This window comes from Bubalus kerabau, chromosome 15 (genome assembly GCF_029407905.1).
Source record: "Bubalus kerabau isolate K-KA32 ecotype Philippines breed swamp buffalo chromosome 15, PCC_UOA_SB_1v2, whole genome shotgun sequence".
Taxonomy (NCBI): Eukaryota; Metazoa; Chordata; class Mammalia; order Artiodactyla; family Bovidae; genus Bubalus; species Bubalus kerabau.
The window spans coordinates 10,371,262-10,392,365 of record NC_073638.1 but is presented as its reverse complement, the minus strand read 5'-3'; the positions used below and the strand labels follow the sequence as shown (position 1 = coordinate 10,392,365).

Below are 21,104 nucleotides of genomic sequence, written 5' to 3'. Positions count from 1 at the left end.
GATTTGAGTACCACTGTGGTTCTTGTAGCTCCATGTGCAATATAGTTTCCTTTGATACTCAGGAGATAGAATAAGCTATGCTAGCATATCACATTACTTGAAACTTAGTGAATATATTGAGTTCATGTGGCCTTCTGTGACAAACCTAGGCTTCAAACTCGGGTATTTGGCAGAAGGCATTTGGGATCTGTTGCCACTCTTAACACTGTTATGGAATGTAAAGTTTAACAACTGATTCAAATTTAAAGTAAAATTTATATAATGTTCCAGGGGAAGAAAATCTGACAAACATTGCTGCTGATATTTATGTAACAACAAGGAAGATGAACTCTTTGCCAACACTGTGAGCCAACTATATTTAATAGTATAACTGCAAGCAAGAATTACATATGGTGATAATCACCACATGTTTAACACTATCAATAGATTCTAGACACAATTTTAATTTTATCTCAGTGGTTTGCAATGATACACATCTAGTTGAAGTGACTATTTCTATGGACACATACTTTTTCTTCTTGTGTAGGAAAGTAACTATTTTCTAAATATACTGCTTTAAGAAATAAGTATTAAATAGTGATTTATTATTTATTAACAATAATCTGTGTGTCCATAAACTTAGATAAAGACAGTCTATGCAAAGAAAACTTTTGGTGGATTTATGTTTGAGGAAATTTTATGGTCCATTTCCACCTACAGTAAAACAAAACTTAAGGAGGCAGATGGGCTTTCCAGGTGGTTCAGTGGTAAAGAGTCCGCCTGCCAATGCAAGAGATGCAAATTCGATCCCTGGGTCAGGAAGATCCCTGGAGAAGGAAATAGCTACTCACTTCAGTATTCTTTTTTAAAAAATAAATATTTATTTATTTATCTGTATTTTTGTATTTTTGTCTGTGCTGAGGCTTTGTTTACGAGGGATCTCCTCTAGTTGTGTCAAGCGGGGGCTGCTCTTCGTTGGCGGTGCACAGGCTTCTCATCGCAGTGGCGTCTCTTGTGGAGCACAGGCCCGAGGTGCACCGACTTCAGGAGTTGCAGCACGTAGGCTCAGTAGTTGCGGTGCCTGTGCTCTAGGAGTGCAGGCTCAGTGGCTGTGATGCACGGGCATAGTTGTTCCATGGAATGTGGGATATTAAGATTCACTCTAAAAACAGAAAATTAAATTACTAATAATGAGGAAATACCATAGTACATCTTCACTTCAAGATTTTCCTACTCTATATAACCAACATAGCAAATTCATTAAGAAGTAGAATACCTGCAGTGTTCACGGAACAGTTTTAGGTGCTATTGATTAAAAAAAAAAAAAAAAAAAAAAAGTGAAGTAGCATATAATGGCAATACTGCTATCTTAAAATTCAATGAATCAAATACTCTCAGACTAGTTTAAGTAAATCTATGGGCCAAACATGCAGGGAGTTTGAAATCATTATCATTTTGCATTTCTGGAATATGTTCACTGAAATCATAACTGACCTCAAAATATAATTGGAGAACAAATACAGAAAATAGTTTTTTTTGTTGTTTGTTTTGTTTTTTTGAAGTATTCATTGCCTACCTTTCCAGCTTAATTTATGAGCCGTTTCCTCATTGGAGTGTATTCTCAAACCAAAACAAATTAACTTTAGGTCCTTGAAGGAGTCATGCTAATTCACATTTCTTTGCCTTTGTATATCATATCCTTTTTGACTATAAAGCCCTTAATCACCCTTGTCAACCTGATGAACTCTGACTTGTTCTTTAAGACGTGGCTCAGAGTTTCTGACTGCCCCCAGATAGACCAGATTATTGTTCTTTTCTGCCACTGCCCTTGTACATACGTGTATTCCAGTCTTTGCAGAAAAGAGAAGTTGCTTTTATTTTATTTGTTATTTCTTCTAGCCTTGAGCTGTTTGTGGACAGGAACAGAGTACTATTACACTCTGTATCCCACATATGTATCACTGGGCCTGACACACTAAAGATGCTCAGCATATGCTGAATACATAATTTCATTATAAGGCAAATACTAAACACTAAAATATTATTTTATGCCAGTTGTCTTTTATTGACCATGAGTGCTGTGCAAATTCACAGAGGGAAAAGAAAGGTGAAGGCAATTATGTTAAGCCTAAAATTATAGAGGAGGTGAGCTTCTTGTTATTTCCTGAATACGTTAAGAATTTGAATAGGCTTAAAGGAAAACATAGGTTATTCAAAGCAAAGGGAACAAGGTACTAATGGAGAAATATGAATATTATATTGCACATTTCAATATGATGTCTGTTACGACGTTCCTGGTAGCAAATAACAGAAAATCCAACTCAGGAAAGTATAAATTTAAAGGGAATATATTATCTCATTTAACAGTTACCACCATAGCAGTCATGAAGTAGAGTGGAGAGAAGCTTTGAAAGAAATTTCCAACATTTAATCTGTCTTTTTTGAACTTTGTCTTTGAATTGTGGACTTAGTCCTCAGGTTGACTGTTTTATAGATGGCTAGATTTCTACCACAGTACAGAGTAACATATTCAGTTACAGTTCTACAGAGCAGAAGAAACAGGGTGGGTTTTCAGTGTGAGGAAATATTTTCTCAGATTTCCTCAGCAGAATCCCCTTAATTGGCATAACTAAGTCACAGCCTTCATTAGAATTGGGAATTGAATTAACATAACTGACTAATATTTATGATTTATCCCTGTGCCACACTGAGAGGGAGCAGAAAACTGTTAAGAAGGAAAATGGAGCAAACGGCTATTGAATAGGCAACCAGCAGTTTCTGAGACATTATGTTTTGAGGAAAATAGAAAACAGATTTGTATGCATGTGGTGAGAACAGTTTAAGGAGAAATGTAGACTTAATGCAAGAGGAAATAAGAGGGCTTTGAAAGTTTTAGAAAATGTGAGTAACATATTGAGACAGAAGATTTTCTTTGGAGAGAGTTGCATTAACTCTTTTTAAGACTTGCTACAAGTTTTTCTCACCTATTGAGAAATAATATTTCTTTTCAGAAGAACATATTTATTCTTGTCATGAAGCTGTAGAGTATATGGTGAAAATGGAAAATTTTACTTTCTAAATGTATGTGTGATCCTCTGAAATATAAATTCATGTAATAGATTTTAAACATTTGTAAACAAAATATCTCATTGCATTCACTTTAAAAATTATTCTAACATGTTTTCTTTTACATTTCTTAATAATATGGAAAAGGTTACTTGTCAAAGAAATCAACTTCCTCCTTGCAGTCTCTTCCATATGTCAATGCCTTTTATTGAATGGTACTCTAAAGAGTTACCTGTGACACTACAACCTTATAAATTTAACAAAGAAATGTTTTTACTTCAGTAAACATTAAGCATAGGCAAGTGTATAGGAAAGCTATCTCAGATTTTATTCACCTGAATACACATGCTATAATGATAATTTCTGCATATGCCCAGGAAATTGTCTAGTTTCTATTGTCTGTTTTCAATTAATCTATAATTTAATAGGAAAATAATCACAGATGCATTTCTCAGAAGTTTCAGTCATCATACTTACACAATGATCTCAAGATGATATCATATCTATTTATTGATCCTTTTAGCACCAACAAATTGAAATAAACCACTGTTAGACACTATGTTAATGTTCCTAGTTTTTACTACTTATTTTCAGATTATCATATTTTAATAAATCATTTCCTCATTTATACTTCTGTTTTAAAAACAAAGTCAGTATACATAACACAGTTTTAATGCCTAGGACTTAGTTTAAAAATAAACACACTGAGTCTTGTATTAGGTTAGCAAGCAGGTAGATGACGTATCAATTATTAATAAGGAATTTTGAGTATAAAGGCCTGAGACTAATCGTTGTTACCTGTCAGAGCCAACATCCCCTTCCACAACCAATATTTGTCATATCTTTATGGCATAATTTTATTATCCTAAGATAAAATTCACAGATAATATCTACCCACACAATTTTAAAAAAATCAATAGAAAAGAACTAATTGTATCATAAAGGAGAAATAAACTGAGTGCAATTCTAAACTAGCATTCATTTAAATATGGATATGTTCCAATGGAAGAGTTGGGTGTTTGTTCTTACAAACAAAATCATGACCGCAGATACAGTTGCCAGTGTCTGTGGTGCCTAATCACTGTGAAGTCCAATATCCCTAAAAACAAATATTCAAAATGTGCTCAGAGAGAACCCTTGCTTTGGACTGAGACTCTTGTTTCAGTGCAAGGAATGATGTAATCTGGGAAAGCATAAATATCAAGTAAAAAACTTTTAGCTTGCATTTACCAGTTCATTGGGATTTAGGCTTGCTGATCTTTTTTTGCTTATAAAGAAAACATGCCCACTATTGAGCATTTTCCTCAAAAGGAATAGAAAAAGAAATACATTTAAAATGTACTTATGAGAAGATGTGCAAATTATGATCTAACTTATTATATAGATAAAAGGTGGATATTATGCCTACATTCACATACTGTTTAAAAGAATTTGAATGAAATGAGAAATATAAATAAATGAAAATGTAGCTATAATATGACATTGTATGTTCAGTATGAATTCACATAAGTAAAAATTGTTTTTGTTTAATTGCTAAATCATGTTCACCTCTTTCTGCAACCCCATGGACTGTAACCCTTCAGGCTCCTCTGTCCATGGAATTTTCCAGGCAAGAATACTGGAGTGAGTTGCCATTTCCTTCTCCAGAGAATCATTCTGACCCAAGGAACGAACCTGTCTCTCCTGCTTGGCCACTTGGACACTGATTCTTTACCACTGAGCCAGCAGGGAAGCCTTAAAAGTAAAAGTACATGGAGGGAAATAGGCCAAAATCTTAATAATGGTTAATTCTGCATTTTAGGACTACTCAGGGATGTTTCTACATTTTCCCTCTACTTCTGTATGATTTAAAAAATATCACAACAGATGATCAATAGATAAAAAACTTAAACATTAGATGAAGTGAGAGAATTGACATAAATTTTTGACCAGTTATTTACTTCTTATATTTTTAATCCCCACACATCACCAGATTTCCCTTATCCTACATAGTCACTAGCCTGCCTTTCTTCTGTGATTCTTTCCTCTTCTTTCATCTGTTAAATTTGGGTATACCCTAATGTTCTTTCCTTAGTCTCTCAGTTCTATCCCTTTCTTTTTCTCCATATTAGTATTAACCCACCCCTATATATTCTCTGGGCTCTAAAACAGTTTATAGATTACTACTTGATAACTTCCTCTGGGTATCAAGGTGGCACCTGAGACACATTACACCTTGTTTTAAACTCATCTTGCATTCCTTCACACTAGCATATAAAGAAAGTAGAGCACAGAGAATTGATGCTTTTGAACTGTAGTGTTGGAGAATGCTCTTTTTTAAAAATTATTTTTTATTTCAATTGGAGGCTAATTACTTTACAATATTGTAGTGGTTTTTGACATACATTGAAATGAATCAGCCTTGGGTGTACATGTGCCCACCATCCTGGACTTCTTTCCCACCTCCCTGCCCATCCCATCCTTCCCGGTCATTCCAGTGCACCGACTTTGAGTGCCCTGTTTCAAGCATTGAACTTGGACTGGCGATCTGTTTCACATATGGTAATATACATGTTTCAGTGTTATTCTCTCAATCATCCCACCCTCGCCTTCTCCCACAGAGTCAAAAAGTCTATTCTTTACATTTATGTCTCTTTTGCTGTCTTGCATATAGGATCATCATTCAGTTCAGTTCAGTTCTGCCACTCAGTCGTGTCCGACTCTTTGCAACCCCATGAATCGCAGCATGCCAGGCCTCCCTGTCCATCACCAACTCCTGGAGTTCACTCATACTCACATCCATCGGGTCAGTGATGCCATCCAGCCATCTCATCCTCTGTCGTCCCCTTCTCCTCATGCCCCAAATCCCTCCCAGCATCAGAGTCTTTTCCAATGGGTCAACTCTTCGAATGAGGTGGCCAAAGTACTGGAGTTTCAGCTTTAGCATCATACCTTCCAAAGAAATCCCAGGGCTGATCTCCTTCAGAATGGACTGGTTGGATCTCCTTGCAGTCCAAGGGACTCTCAAGAGTCTTCTCCAACACCATAATTCAAAAGCATCAATTCTTTGGTGCTCAGCTTTCTTCACAGTCCAACTCTCACATCCATACATGACCACAGGAAAAGCCATAGCCTTGACTAGATGGACCTTCATTGGCAAAGTAATGTCTGTGCTTTTGAATATGCTATCTAGGTTGGTCATAACTTTCCTTCCAAGGAGTAAGCATCTTTTAATTTCATGGCTGCAGTCACCATCTGCAGTGATTTTGGAGCCCAAAAAAATCAAGTCTGACACTGTTTCCGCTGTTTCCCCATCTATTTCCCATGAAGTGATAGGACCAGACGCCATAATCTTCGTTACCATCTTTCTAAATTCCATATAAATGTATTAATATACTGTATTGGTGTTTTTCTTTCTGACTTACCTCACTGTATAATAGGCTCCAGTTTCATCCACCGTTAGAAGTGATTCAAATGCATTCTTTTTAATAGCTGATTAATATTCCATTGTGTACATGTACCATAGCTTTCTTATCCATTCATTTGCCAATGGACACTCTTGACCATTCCTGGGACTATAAGGAGATCAAACCAGTCCTAAAGGAAATCAGTCCTGAATATTCATTGGAAGGACTGATGCGGAAGCCAAAACTCTGACACTTTGGCCACCTGATGTGAAGAACTGAGTCATTGGAAAAGACCCTCATGCTGGGAAAGATTGAAGGCAGGAGGAGAAGGGGACGACAGAGGATGAGATGGTTGGATGGCATCACCGATTTGATGGGCATTAGTTTGAGCAAGCTCTGGGAGCTGGCATTGGACAAGGAAGCCTGGTGTGCTGTAGTCCATGGGGTCACAAAAACTCAGACACAACTGAGTGACTGAACTGAACTGAACTGAGCATATTTCCCAATTACTATCACTCTACATACTTATTTTCAAACTAATGGATAGCATTGGTTATTTCTTAATAATTTCCTTCTGCAATAGTGGCCCAGAATTTCTGTCAGAGGAACTTAAGGGTAAGAGGGAAAGCTGTGATTACACAGTAGATTACACTTTAGCAGATATGGATGCTTTGGGGGAATGTGAGTGGTTAAATCCCTACCCATAATCTGCCTTTGCCCTTTTTTCTATTCCTAGAATGAGCACCACACTAGACCCTTCATGCTTCATTGCTTTATTCCTGCAGTGATCCTCTATCTAGAGTTGAGAGCTCTTAAAATGAGGTCCCTGACATCTTATGTTAGGCTGTTTTGGTTTTACACTGTTAAGGGTTTATTGTACTCCTTTAGTGGCATTATTCGCTTGTCCAAAGAAAAAAAAGAAAAAAAAAATGCCTACAATTTCTCTGCTTACCAGTGAAATAGAGATCTTTATCTTGTTATTCAAAACACTTCAAAACCTTATTGAAGTCTTATATTTTTCTGCTTCCCCTCCAGCAGCTAGACTTGATGTGCTAGACTTGATCCTTAATTAAGTTGTTATTACCCATATATACTTGTTTCATTTTCTGTTATGCAACATCCTATTTTCCTGCTCTATCTGTAAAACAATCTCTTCAAGAGCTGCTTTCCATATGCAACAATCTTTGGCTTTTCTAACACCATCACAGTTGGTCTGTATGTCTACTGTAAGTCTTGCTTCTCTCTGATCTGCATTGTGGTTATTTATGTTCATGTATTAGAATTTCTGTTTGACTCCAGCTAATTTAAGGGCAGGTCCCTGAATGATTATTTTTAATGTTTCCAAAGCATAGATCATTGCCAGTCCAGGTTCGATGCACGATACTGGATGCTTGGGGCTGGTGCACTGGGACGACCCAGAGGGATGGTATGGGGAGGGAGGGGGGAGGAGGGTTCAGGATGGGGAACACATGTATACCTGTGGTGGATTCATTTTGATATTTGGCAAAACTAATACAATTATGTAAAGTTTAAAAATAAAATTTTAAAAATAAAAAAGCATAGATCATTGCCTTATACATAAATAGGTCTCACTAAAAATGCATTGAGTGAATCCATAAATAAATATAGATGATAATATTTCTGTTTTCCAATCCACTGTTAATGTTTTCAAATGACTTTACTTTTATATGATATAGTTCTCATACATTTGACTTTTCCTGTTAAATTTACCCCTATGGTTTTTATATATTTGTTTTTATTTTCTTCTACTTCTAGGTTTTCCTATGTGTTTACCTTTCTTTATTAGCTCTTTCAAAGAATTCTGATTTTCTAGTGCTAAAAGTCTGATTTAAATTTCAAAGGATAGGAAAAAAAACTAATTTTTAGGTAACATTGCATTAAAGAGCTGTAGAAGTTGGTAAAATCTTACCTTCTCTGTTTTATTTCCTTTATTAACCACATTTTCAAAATATTTTTATCAATTCAATACCCAAATTCTACTTACTGTAACAGATAGCCACATATTTTTTCTAAGATGTTGTTTATCAGGTCAATATACATTTCTTTATTTATTAATCAAATATGATTATAATTGTAGTAGTTTACTCTTCATTTTCACATTATATCAGCTCTGCTGCTGCTAAGTCACGTCAGTGTGTCTGACTCTGTGCGACCCCATAAATGGCAGCCCACCAGGCTCCCATCAATGGGGTTCTCCAGGCAAGAACACTGGAGTGGGTTGCCATTTCCTTCTCCAGTACATGCAAGTGAAAAATGAAAGTGAAGGTGCTCAGTCGTGTCTGACTCTTCGCGACCCCATAGACTGTAGCCTACCAGGCTCCTCTGTCCACGGTATTTCCCAGGCAAGAGTACTGGAGTTGGTTGCTGTTCAGTTCAATTCAATCGCTCAGTTGTGTCTGACTTTTTGTGAACCCATGGGCTGCAGCACACTAGGCTTCCCTGTCCATCACCATCTCCCAGAGCTTGCTCAAACTCATGTCCCTCGAGTCGTTGATGCCATCCAACCATCTCATCCTCTGTTGTCCCCTTCTCTTCCTGCATTCAGTCTTTCCTACTCATCTTCCAATGAGTCAGCTCTTTGCATCATGTGGCCAAAATATTGGAGCTTCAGTTTTGGCATCAGTCCTTCCAATCAATATTCAGGGTTGATTTCCTTTATGATTGACTGGTTTGATTTCCTTGCAGTCCAAGGGATGCTCAAGACCCTTCTCCAACACTATAATTTCACCTTTTTCTCAAGTGCAATTTCAAAGAATCATTTCTCTGTCTCTCAACTTTCTTTATAGTCCAACACTTACATCCATACATAACTACTGTTAAAACCATAGCTGTGACTATATGGACCTTTGTTGGCAAAGTAATGTCTCTGCTTTTTAATATGCTGCCTAGCTTTATCATAGCTTTTCTTCCAAGGAGCAAGCTAGGAAAGGTTTATTGCTGAGTACGTTTTGCACCCAGGATCCTGCATATAAAAAAGCTCATTTTGTATATGATTGTCATTAAATGAAAGATTAAGACTTAAACTTTGAGTACAGCTTAGTATTCTGAATTTCTTTTTCATTTGTAAAAATGTGAAATCATCATAATAAACAACACTAATTCATATTTTTGTTCTAGTACCTTTTAGAAGATTTTCTAATGATAATGGTACATTAGTTTCTTAATTAAAAGAAAATGTGTTAAGTGGAAGGAAAATATTTTTGTTAATTTGGAATATTATTATAGTAATGAATAACATAAGTATGGCTCATATTTATTGTAATACATGAAAATATTTGATATATTTATATTAAAATATTATAATATCTCTAAGTTTGTTAATCTTCATTTGAATATATTGGTTCTCACAATGTCCCTGTGAATTAAATGGAAAAAGTATTCTTTTCCCTTTGTTGATAGGGAAGGAAATTAAGGTCAGAAGTTTTAAGAAATCTTCCCAGTGTCAAAATGGTCAGAAAAAAGATGGAGATACAAATTTTTATCTCAGTTACTTTCCCTTTACTCTTTTTGTCTAGTTACTTTCAAACAGTTTGACTCTGTCAATAACAGTGAATATGTAATATAAAAATGTTTGTTAACTGGTTTCACAATTTTAATTGGTTTCACTAAGGGCCTATATGTCAAATGATAAATCATAATAAACTTACTAGCTTCTTATATACCTGTCAAAATATGCAAAGGTAAATAAGAAGCAAAATATAAAGGTTTAACAATATCCATATAAATATATGGACACTGATAATAAATTTTTAATCTGTATTTGAAGTTTAGGTATGAGAGATTTCAGAGACTAGAAAATAGAGAGGTGATTCAGAGGTTGTTTTTTTTTTTTTTTTTTCAATATTTATTTTGTAATTAAAGGGAAAGCTAATAGAAGTGTTTGTATATCAGGAGAAGCAATGTGCTATTTCATTCAGAAAAATACACATGTGCGAATTTGAATGAAGTCACTGTGGAATGGATATATGTGAGAGCTATTTTGATGAGATCCCATATAAGGAGTCTAATAAGAATTTGAGGTTTTAATACTGCTCCAAGTAAATAATGGTGAGCTCAGTTGGTAAAGAATCCACCTGCAATGCAGGAGACCACAGTTCAATTCCTGGGTGGGGAAGATACCCTGGAGAAGAGATAGGCTACCCAGTATTATTGGGCTTCCCTTGTGGCTCAGCTGGTAAAGAATCTGCCTGCAATGCGAGATGCCTGGGTTCAATCACTGGGTTTGAAGGATGCCCTGGAGAAGGGAAAGGCTACCCTCTCCAGTATTCTGGCCTAGAGAATTCCATGGACTGTATAGTCCATGGAGTCGCAAAGAGTCAGACATGACTGAGAGAATCTCACTTTCACTTTCACAGTAATAATACTAATTGCAGAGACTCTGAAATACTTACCATGGGTCAGATATAGTTTCCCAATGCTTTACATACAAAACTTACATAATCTCCATGAGAACATTGTGGTAATGGTTTTATTTTTTTTTTTCCTTGTTTCATTCATGAAGAAAATTGAGGCCCATAGAGGTTAAGTTAACTGCTCAGGATAACACAGCTGTTCAGTTCAGTTCATTCGCTCAGTTGCGTCTGACTCTGCGACCCCATGGACTGCAGCATGCTAGGCCTCCCTGTTCATCACGAACTCCTGAAGCCTGCTCAAACTCATGTCCATTGAGTTGGTGATGCCATCAACCATCTCATCCTCTATCATCCCCTTCTCCTCCTGCCTTCAATCTTTCCCAGCATCAGGGTCTTTTCAAATGAGTCAGTTCTTTGCATCAGATGGCCAAAGTATTGCAGTCTCAGCTTCAGCATCAGTCCTTCCAATGAATATTCAGAACCTATTCCCTTTAGGATTGATTGGTTTTATCTCCTTATAGCCCAAGGGACTCTCAAGAGTGTTCTCCAACACCACAATTCAAAGTATCAATTATTCAGCGCTCATCTTTCTTTATAATCCAACTCCCACATCCCTACATGACTACTGCAAAAACCATATTTTGACTAGACAGACCTTTGTCGGCCAAGTAATGTCTCTGCTTTTTAATATGTGTTTAGGTTGGTCATAGCTTTTCTTCAAAGGAACAAGTATCTTCTAATTTCATGGCTGCAGTCACCATCTGCAGTGATTTTGGAGCCAAGAAAAGAAAGTCTGTCACTGATTCCATTGTTTCCCTATCTGTTTGCCATGAAGAGATGGGACCGAATGACATTCATCTTCATTTTTTGAATGTTGAGTTTGAAGCCAGCTTTTTCACTCTGCTCTTTAACTTTCATCAAGAGGCTCTTTAGTTCTTCTTAACTTTGTGCCATAAGGGTGTTGTTATCAGTATATCTGAGGTTATTGATATCTTTCCTTGAAATCATGATTCTAGTTTGTGCTTCATCCAGTCCTGCATTTCGCATGATGTACTCTGCATATAAGTTAAATAAGCAGGGTGATGATATACAGCTCTGATGTACTCCTTTCCTGATTTGGAACCAGTCTGTTGTTCCATGCCTGGTTCTAACTGTTGCTTCTTGACCTGCATACAGATTTCTCAGGAGGCAGATCAGGTGGTCAGGCATTCCCATCTCTTGAAGAATTTTCCACAGTTTGTTGTAATCTACACAGTCAAATGCTTTGGTGTAATCAATAAAGTGAAAGTAGATGCTTTTCTGGAATTCTCTTTTTCAATGATCCAGCATATGTTGGCAGTTTGACCTCATTTTCTCTCCATTTTCTACATTTTGCTTGAACATCTGGGAATTCATGGTTAATGTACTGTTGAAGCATGGTTTGGAGAATTTTGAGCATTACTTTGCTAGCGTGTGAGATGAGTGCAATTGTGAGATAGTTTGAACATTCTTTGGCATTGCCCTTCTTTGGGATTGGAATGAAAGCTGACCTTTTCCAGTCCTGTGGGCCCTGTTGAGTTTTCCAAATTTGCTGGCATGTTGAGTGCATCACTTTCACAGCATCATCTTTTAGGATTTGAAATAGCTTAACTGGAAGAGTTGACTCATTGGAAAAGACTCTGATGCTGGGTGGAATTGGGGCAGGAGGAGAAGGGGACGACAGAGGATAAAATGGCTGGATGGCATCACTGACTCGATGGGCGTGAGTCTGAGTGAACTCCGGGAGTTGGTGATGGACAGGGAGGCCTGGAGTGCTGCGATTCATGGGATCGCAAAGAGTCGGACACGACTGAGCGACTGAACTGAACTGAACTGAACTGGAATTTCATCACCTCTGCTAGCTGTGTTCGTTGTGATGCTTCCTAAGGCCAACTTGACTTCACATTCCAGCATGTCTGGCTCTAGGTGAGCGATCACACCATCGTGGTTATCTGGGTCATAAAGATCTTTTTTGTATAGTTCTGTATATTCTTTCCACCACTTCTTAATATCTCTGTTTCTGTTAGGTCCATACCTGTCCTTTATTGTGCCCTTATTTGCATGAAATGTTCCCTTTGTATCTCTGATTTTCTTGAAGAGATCTCTAGTCCTTCCCATTCTGTTGTTTTCTTCTATTTAACACAGTTGTGGTAAAATTTAAATTCAGACTTTGGGCTCCTTCCCATTATGCTAAATAGAGAGAAGGAAGATCAGAGAGGAGTGTGATTCATTACAGCATTTGGATTGAGGAGAGGTCAAGCACTATATGTATATTGTTTCTCATTCTCATAGTGGTCCTCAGGCTAATGAACCCTCCTGCTGTAAAAGAGCAGAACAAGCTACCTCTCTTGAACAGGCTGTAAAATAAATAGGAGTCAGAATTCTAATTCAGACTCAGTTAGCAAGTGATTCAAAAGACAATACTTTTTCAGACATAAACCTAAAAAAATTACAATTATAGATGAGTCTTCTCTGGACCACTTATTTACTCTTAAATTTAAAATCTTGAGTTTTTATACACAGAGTACAATATTAGGCACTGAGGTTAATGTAATAAAAAGGACTTTGAGGACTCTTGGGTGACAAATAAGCAAACAATATATTGCAATATGGCAGGAGCAGGTGAAAGGAACAGCTAATATTCATAGCTCTGTTGCAGCATTTCCCACAGTATAATGTTTATTTCAGGTGCTGTATGTAATTCTCTCCCTAGTACTCTTTGATCTCCTTTAGGGCCACAGTGTATACTTTTTTCTTTGCCAGTAATAAATGTAGTATTCTATACAAAGTAACTGCTCTATAAGTATTAGTGAAGTGAATTCAATTCAGTGCAAGCTGTAGTTTTAAAAGGCTTTGCAGGTATGTCTGTTACCCATGGCTGCATATAGCAAGGAATTTTTCAACAGAAAATAGAAAGGAGGAATCTTACTCTTCTTGAGAATTATTCTTCCTTCTGACTAGAGCCAACTTCATGGGCATTTGACCTGTGCAGTCATAATGCCCCATGCTCAGAAGGGCCCACTGTCTTGAGATTCATAATAATTTTGTACTAGGAGTCCTACCATTTTTTTTGCCCTGAGCTTCATAAAATATGCCCCCTGTCCTGCTCTTGATACTTCTTGTTTGCTTAAAACTGTGCGGATGTTGTGAGGAGCCTTTTTGGAGGACAGGCTCACAGAGCAGATGGTAAGAGAATATTGAAACTTTGATTCAGATGCAACTACCTTATCTCTTTCAGAAGTCTTCCCCTAAAATGTCCTTACACACATATACCATATTGGTGTCTGTACCTCTCCTGTATGCATCCACCACTCAGGTTGCCTCACTGTGTGTGTCTTCATCTGTACACTGGTACTGCCAATGATGGGGTGTCTCAGAGGGTAATAATTACTGTTGAGTTACTGGCAGATGTGCTTGCAGGATACTGGGGATACACTTATTTAGAACCTAGTATATGACCTGTTAAGGAATTGCTCCTGTGTTCTTGACTTCACAGTTGTGATCCTGAAGAACAAGCCTGAGGTTTTCCTTATATGTCAAGTGACTAAAAGAAGAAATAAAAAGAAACGTGAATCTTAAGAGAGAATGATGACTTTGTCAGAAGGATGCAGCTTGTGATAAAAGGTCACTGAAGTATAATGAAATGCAGAAAATGGGAGAAATACAATACAAATATAATAAACAGAAGCTTTAGAAAGGAACAGCTCTTGATTAGAGTGGCAGGTGCACCTTTTATGTAATAACTGTGCATTGAGGCAACCCAGAGGAGTCACGGATGACAAAAAGTGAGGAGCCAAAAGAGAAACAGCAGTGGGAAAGTCAAGAAAGCACTGTGCAGAAGAGAAGGAAGACATGATAGCAAGACCTTGAATTCAGCTATGTTTTTCCATGTAAAGCATTTATCATATTTTTTATATTATTCACTTAGATAGCTAAATCAGTGTTTATTAGTATGTACTCTCAGTATAAAAGCTTAGTATCCTGTGCACAAAAGAAATACATGATAGAGTTACTAGTCTCTTAAGTGGGGAATCAATAAAAATGAATCAACACAAAAACAACTATTAAATTTTTCATTGATGGATTCATTATTATTAATAACTGATTCTAAATATTAAATTTAATATTTTAATCTTAAAACTGATTATATCTGTTCATAAATACCAGTTTAAGTCACTGAGCCCGGGTGTGATCCCTGGGTCAGGAAGATCCCCTGGAGAATGGCAACCCACTCCAGTACTCTTGCCTGGAAAACTCCGTGGGCTACAACTCATGGGGTTGCAAAGAGTTGGACATGACTGAGTGACTTCACTTTCACTTTAAGTACTGAAGATTCTTAAAAATGTCAAATATCATGTGAAAAATTATGAAGTAATCTGGACCCACCTTGAAATTTGTCACATTAAGTATTTACTTACATGATAGTAGTACATTTATGAGAAGGAATGGCAGTTATGTTTAACATAGAAGGTCTTTTGTTTTAAATGTATAGTTTCAATGAGAGTAATATCAGACTCCATGTAATTTCTGCACTGGATCTACCTGCATTATATTAACAACTGTATTATAACATAATACACCAACTTTTATCAGTCACTACAGAAAACACTTATTAATAATACTTAACATAGCACTTCTTGAGACCTGGAAGAGACTTGATATTAGGTCACCTTACATAAATATGACTTCATGTAGATCAACTCATTAATCATCACTTACATTAATTCTGTAAGATAAGTGCTGTCATTGTCTCCATTGTTTAGATGAAGAAGTAGGCATTAGAGTGCTGATGCGGCTTGCCTGGAGTCTCATTACTACTAAGTGAGGGAGCCAAGATTTAGTCCAGATTCTGTACTTTTTGACAGCCCTGTTTGGCTCAGCAGTAAAGAATCCACCTGCCAGTGGAGGAGATACAGTTCAATCCCTGGGTTGGGAAGATCCCCTGGAGGAGGGCATGGCAACCCACTCCAGTATTCTTGTCTGGCAAATCCTATGGCCAGAGTAGCATGGAAGGCTACAGTGCATAGGTTCACAAAAGACTTGGCCATGACTTAATGACTAAACAATAGCAACTGTGTTTTAAGCCACTTACCTATATATCATTTCTAAAGAAAAGATTATTTAGCATTAAAAAGTGCAGTGAGCTGTCAACTGAGGATTTGTGTTATCTTTAGAGCACACTGTCAATTTTAGAATAAAGTATTTAAGTCTATTTTAATTACAGTTCAGATAAAAAATAAAGCTATAAACAACACAAATGCAAATATGCATGCTAAAGACATTTAGTATGTAACTTTACTTTTTGTATTACATGAGTATTTAAATTTTAAATCTGAATTTTTGGATATGGGCAGAAACTAAATTAAAAAATCATGGAAGTATCTAGGCCAGTCTTGACATTTATTGCATTAAGTATTAGCTTACATGATTGGCTTCTAGGTGCTTGTTTGTGATAATGATTAAATATATTTTTCAATGAAGTTTCTCTATCGATCCATACCCTGAATGGATGGACATTCACAAAAAAGAACGTGAAACATACCTCTTTTAATATACTGTTTTTTTGAGAGATCCTGTTTGCTAACATTTTGAAGTCTGATTCTTGTGTATGCATGTGTGTGTGTATGTATGTATGTGTGTATGTTGTATATATGTGTGTGTGTGTGTATGTATATATGTATGTGTGTATGTATGTATATGTGTGTGTGTATTTTGAAGTCTGATTCTTGTGTATGCATGTGTGTATGTATGTATGTGTGTATGTATATATATGTATGTGTATGTATGTATATGTATGTATGTATATTTGTGTCTATGTATGTGTGTATGTATGTATATGTGTGTGTATGTGCTCAATAATTTTTTTTACCATGATGATTGTTTGTATTAGAAAAATGTTAAAACATCAGGAAAGCCCAAAGCTTCAAGTATTTTTTACATTTACATGTCACTAATTTTGAATGTTATGTAAAAAGAGGCAGTAGGGATGTTCGTTTATGTTAAAAATTACCCTCTTAAAATGTAGAATCACTCCTTTCTTCTGTTTACGGTGGTCTCTCAGTCCATGGGTACTGGTTCCATGACCCACCTCTCACGAATCTATGATGCTCAAGCCACTTTTACAGAACAGCATAGTATTTACATCTAACCTATGGCAGATACTCCCATATATTTTAAATCATCTCTCAAATACTTATATTAATAATACCTAATACATTGTAAATGCTAGGTAATTAGTTGCAAGCATGATAAGATTAAGTTTTGCCTTTTAGAACTTTCTGAATTTTTTTTTTTTTGTCAAAATATTTTTAGTCCAGAGTAGGTTGAATCCACAGATACAAAACCTGGTGATACAGAGGGCCAATTGTATATAGGATGGCTTTTACAGTAAAGCTAGACTATCAGCCTTATGAAGTTAGTGTGTGTGTGTGTTTATAGAACAGAAAAGGGGGAAGAGGCACAAAAGAAGAAAGCAGGGCCAAAAAAGATTTATTAGATTTTACAGTTTTCTCAGAACTAGTTCTGCACATAGCTCCACATGACTAATGTAAGATATTATTGGTCAGTGTCTTTCCAGTGAAAGAACTTATAAAGTTCCAAAATTATTTGCATTAGATGTTTTTTCCAGGAAGAAAAGTGATGAAGACAGTCACAACAAAACATCCCCACAAATCTCTTATCCTTATGCATGTATATTTTAAATTACCTGTATATTAAAGGGTCTTGACTATAAGAAACAGAAAAATTACAGCCTGAATAGTGTGCCAAAGCACAAACTCCTTGGTACTTCTTGGAAGGTGATTTCTAACATATTCTGGTGGCTAGACAGAAGCTTACATCTGTGGAAGATTCATGACCTTATAGAAAATACAGGAAATGAAATTGAGAAGGTGTAAAGTAATGGAAGTGATAGGATATTTGTGTATTGTACATGTACCTGCCTCTTTATGCAGAAGAATTTATAGAGTGAATAAAATCTGTAATTTCCCACTGTGGTCCTGTTGCTATTACTTTGCTCACTTTCCCCTTTGTTCTATGAGTAGGAACTACATGGACATTTTTGTGTGATACACTGGAAAGACAGCACCCCTCGGTTTCAGATAGACCTGGATTTGATTACTAGCTCAACTGTTGGGTTTAGGCAGGATAACTGAGTCTGTGTCAAATAGTTTGGTGTTGATATTAGTCGCTCAGTCATATATGACTCTGCAAACACATGGACTGTAGCCTGCCAGGCTCCTCTGTCCTTGGAATTCTCCAGGCAAGAATAGTGGAGTGGGTTGCCATTTCCTTCTCCAGGGGAGCTTACCAGCCCAGGGATTGAACGTGGGTCTCCTGTACTGGGGCAGGTGGATTCTTTACCAGCTGAGCCACTGGGAAGCTTATGTATGAAATACCATTAAGTCATTAAAATGATATTTATGTACATTTAATAATATGGAAAATTGTATATGATATATTATTGAGTATAATAAGCATATTACAAAATAGCATGGTTCTATTTTTGTATGGATGTATTTGTATATACAAAAAAAGAAGAAATGAAATTTAATAATAATAGTTGTTATCTCAGTGAAGTGATGTTATAGGTTATTTTTACTTTGTCATTTTTATATTACAGTACTTCCTGGTATTTTTAAACAATTTTGTGCAATTAATTTTGTCTTATTGTTTTTAAAAGCAAATTGTTAATTTTACTTTGAAAGTGAGTCTTCCAGTTCTCAGTTTTCTTTATTCTTATGTATGGAATTTTAATGTAACTATTTTGTATATAACTGTTATTCTAGGTCACGCAATAGATATCAGTTAATTGAATGAAAACATAAATACATTTGAAACCCTAGGAAGTTTATACATTAATTCCTGGCTTGTTGATGAATAGAAAGATGCTTTCTTTAATTTAAATATGGAAACTTTCACATAGACAAAAGAGCAAAATCAGATTAAATTCTTCTAAGGCATGATTATTTCTGAATTAGTTTTGATAGTAGTAAAAAACAAAAAAGTGAGCTTTAAGCTCTAAGATAGATATTCCCCGGTGATTTTTGTTTTAAGGCACTAGGCCTTACTAGGCAGTGGTGGATAGAATCAAAGGAAAAGCATAGATAAAATGAGGCAGTCTTGGATGTATGCTGTAGAGTCATCAGAACATTGAAAATGTGTTGTAATTGCTTTCAGTTTGTTTTCATTTTTCTTTTTTATTTTGGTTGTCAGTATGTAATTATTTAGTTAATATTTAACCAACAGCTGTTTTCTTTTATCTTTAAATGTGACCTAATTGTGAAAGCTAAATGCCAGCTAAATTTACAGTGTTGTAGGTCAGAAAAATAAACCGAGACCTTGAAGTTGACAAATATGAGAATAGGAAGTGATGTCAAATAAATGCTTCTGTGAAATTAACAGTGACAAAAGTAGGGACAGTTTGTAATAACAAACTTTGATTATGTTGTATCCAGTATAATATATCATTATATTTTTTATTTTATATTGCTGAGTGAGGAAAGGGAAATACAAGTTAACATAAGTACACTTATCTTTATGATGGACCTGAGGTTCAGATCCATCACTGACTTCATGGACTTGAGTTTGAGCAAGCTCCAGGAGTTGGTGATGGACATGTAAGCCTGGCCTGCTGCATTCCATGGGGTCACAAAATGTCAGACATGACTGAGTCACTGAACTGAGGCTCAAAGAACTTAATACATTATGTAAATCTCTGATTTTCAAATTAGTTGCCCTTTTCCTAAAGTGCTTCATGATTTTCAAGATAGAGGGCTGTATAACTACTTCAAGTAAGTATTTAATACATTGTAAGTCATTTTGAAAAAACGGTGATAAGGAAAATATGAGATGATAAAATTTAGTAGATTTCTGACTACTGATAATAGTTTGTATACAGTTACTGTCAGTACACTTATTTATCTTTAAAGAATACAGCTTCAAATGTACCCTGATTCTATTAAGCATCTTTGTATTTTATCATGATGTATTAAATATCTTATAAGGATAAATCATTTTTGTTCATTAATATCTATAACTATCATTAAGAATAACAATACTAATCATAATATGTTGTCAATATAATGCATTATTGATTAATCTCATTAATATGTCATAATTATTGGTAGAACTATCCATGTATAATTTAAATTAATGTATATCTAAATTATTAATCCAGTCTGAGGGAATCTAGAAGTCTAATTGTTAAGAATTATGGAATATTAACATGTAAATCCTATGCTTTTGAAAGATATGTAAAAATACTGAGAAACTAAGAAACACTCTATATCAAAGAAACCTTTTCTGACAAACACATGACCATCCAAATGCAGAAATAAAATCCCAATGATAAAATCACTGCTCTGTTGAGAAGGATAGAAACATCTTGTAATATCTTTAAAAGATAAAATAGCTCAAGCACATGGCAACTATGGCAGAAAACAGCTATGAAAAGAAAAAATAAACATCTACACAAGAAGAAGAACAATAGTGACAGTGTTACAATGGCAGAGGGAAATGTAGCTGCTTGTGGAGAAGACATCCCCTGAGTAGGTGGAAAATTGCAAGTTTTTTTTTTGTTTTTTTTTTAATCAATGTCCTCTCCTACAAATACTAAAGACCTCTGGATATTAACACATTAAGCTTGTGTAAAATATATCAGTTTAGTGTGAGAAAGGAAATTCATGGTTAGTAAAAAAAATATATTATTTATTTTCTACCTTGAGTCCTAGATAGTCTCAATAGCCAGTCACATTTGTAACCTACTGTGTCTAGAAAATGTTTAACCTAATGTATAGTGGCTATTTAGAACCGTCCACTTGAATATTTCCTACTCCCCTAAGCAGTTGTTCAATATTTTATTCTTGCCTCTGTAAAGAAGAGTTTACTGAAGAATATGAAATGCTAACAAAAATGTGTTCAACTAGCAATAAGTAATGAGATGAAACATCAATATAATTATGTTTTATGGAACCTATTGACTGTATCTGGGGTGCTTAGTAAGACTAGCATTTGTTGTGGACTTTGAGTGAGAGAAGGAATGTCAGTCAAGAGCCAAAATAAGAGTAGAAAATCGCCATGAATAGATGTAGTGTGTGAGACATAAAGGTACTTAGCATGAGGGTAATTTAGGGGTGGAAGAGACTAAGAGGTGTATGTATCTGTGTTATGGTAGAGTCTGAGATTTTTAATGGCTGGGTTTTATAGGAGTATAAAGACTGAATTGACAAATACAGTTGGAATTGTAGTATAAGGACAGATTTGGATGACAGACTAAGGGCTT

General features: G+C 35.7%; 1 long non-coding RNA gene across 1 annotated transcript in view; it reads left to right on the top strand.

Moving 5' to 3' along the window:
• LOC129628214 (uncharacterized) overlaps positions 1–14,920 on the top strand; it is an 88,633-nt gene extending 73,713 nt beyond the window's left edge. Inside the window, exon 3 of the long non-coding RNA XR_008702743.1 lies at positions 14,319–14,920. This is a non-coding gene — a long non-coding RNA (uncharacterized LOC129628214). The remainder of the gene's footprint in view (positions 1–14,318) is intronic.
• Positions 14,921–21,104: the final 6,184 nt, after the last annotated feature.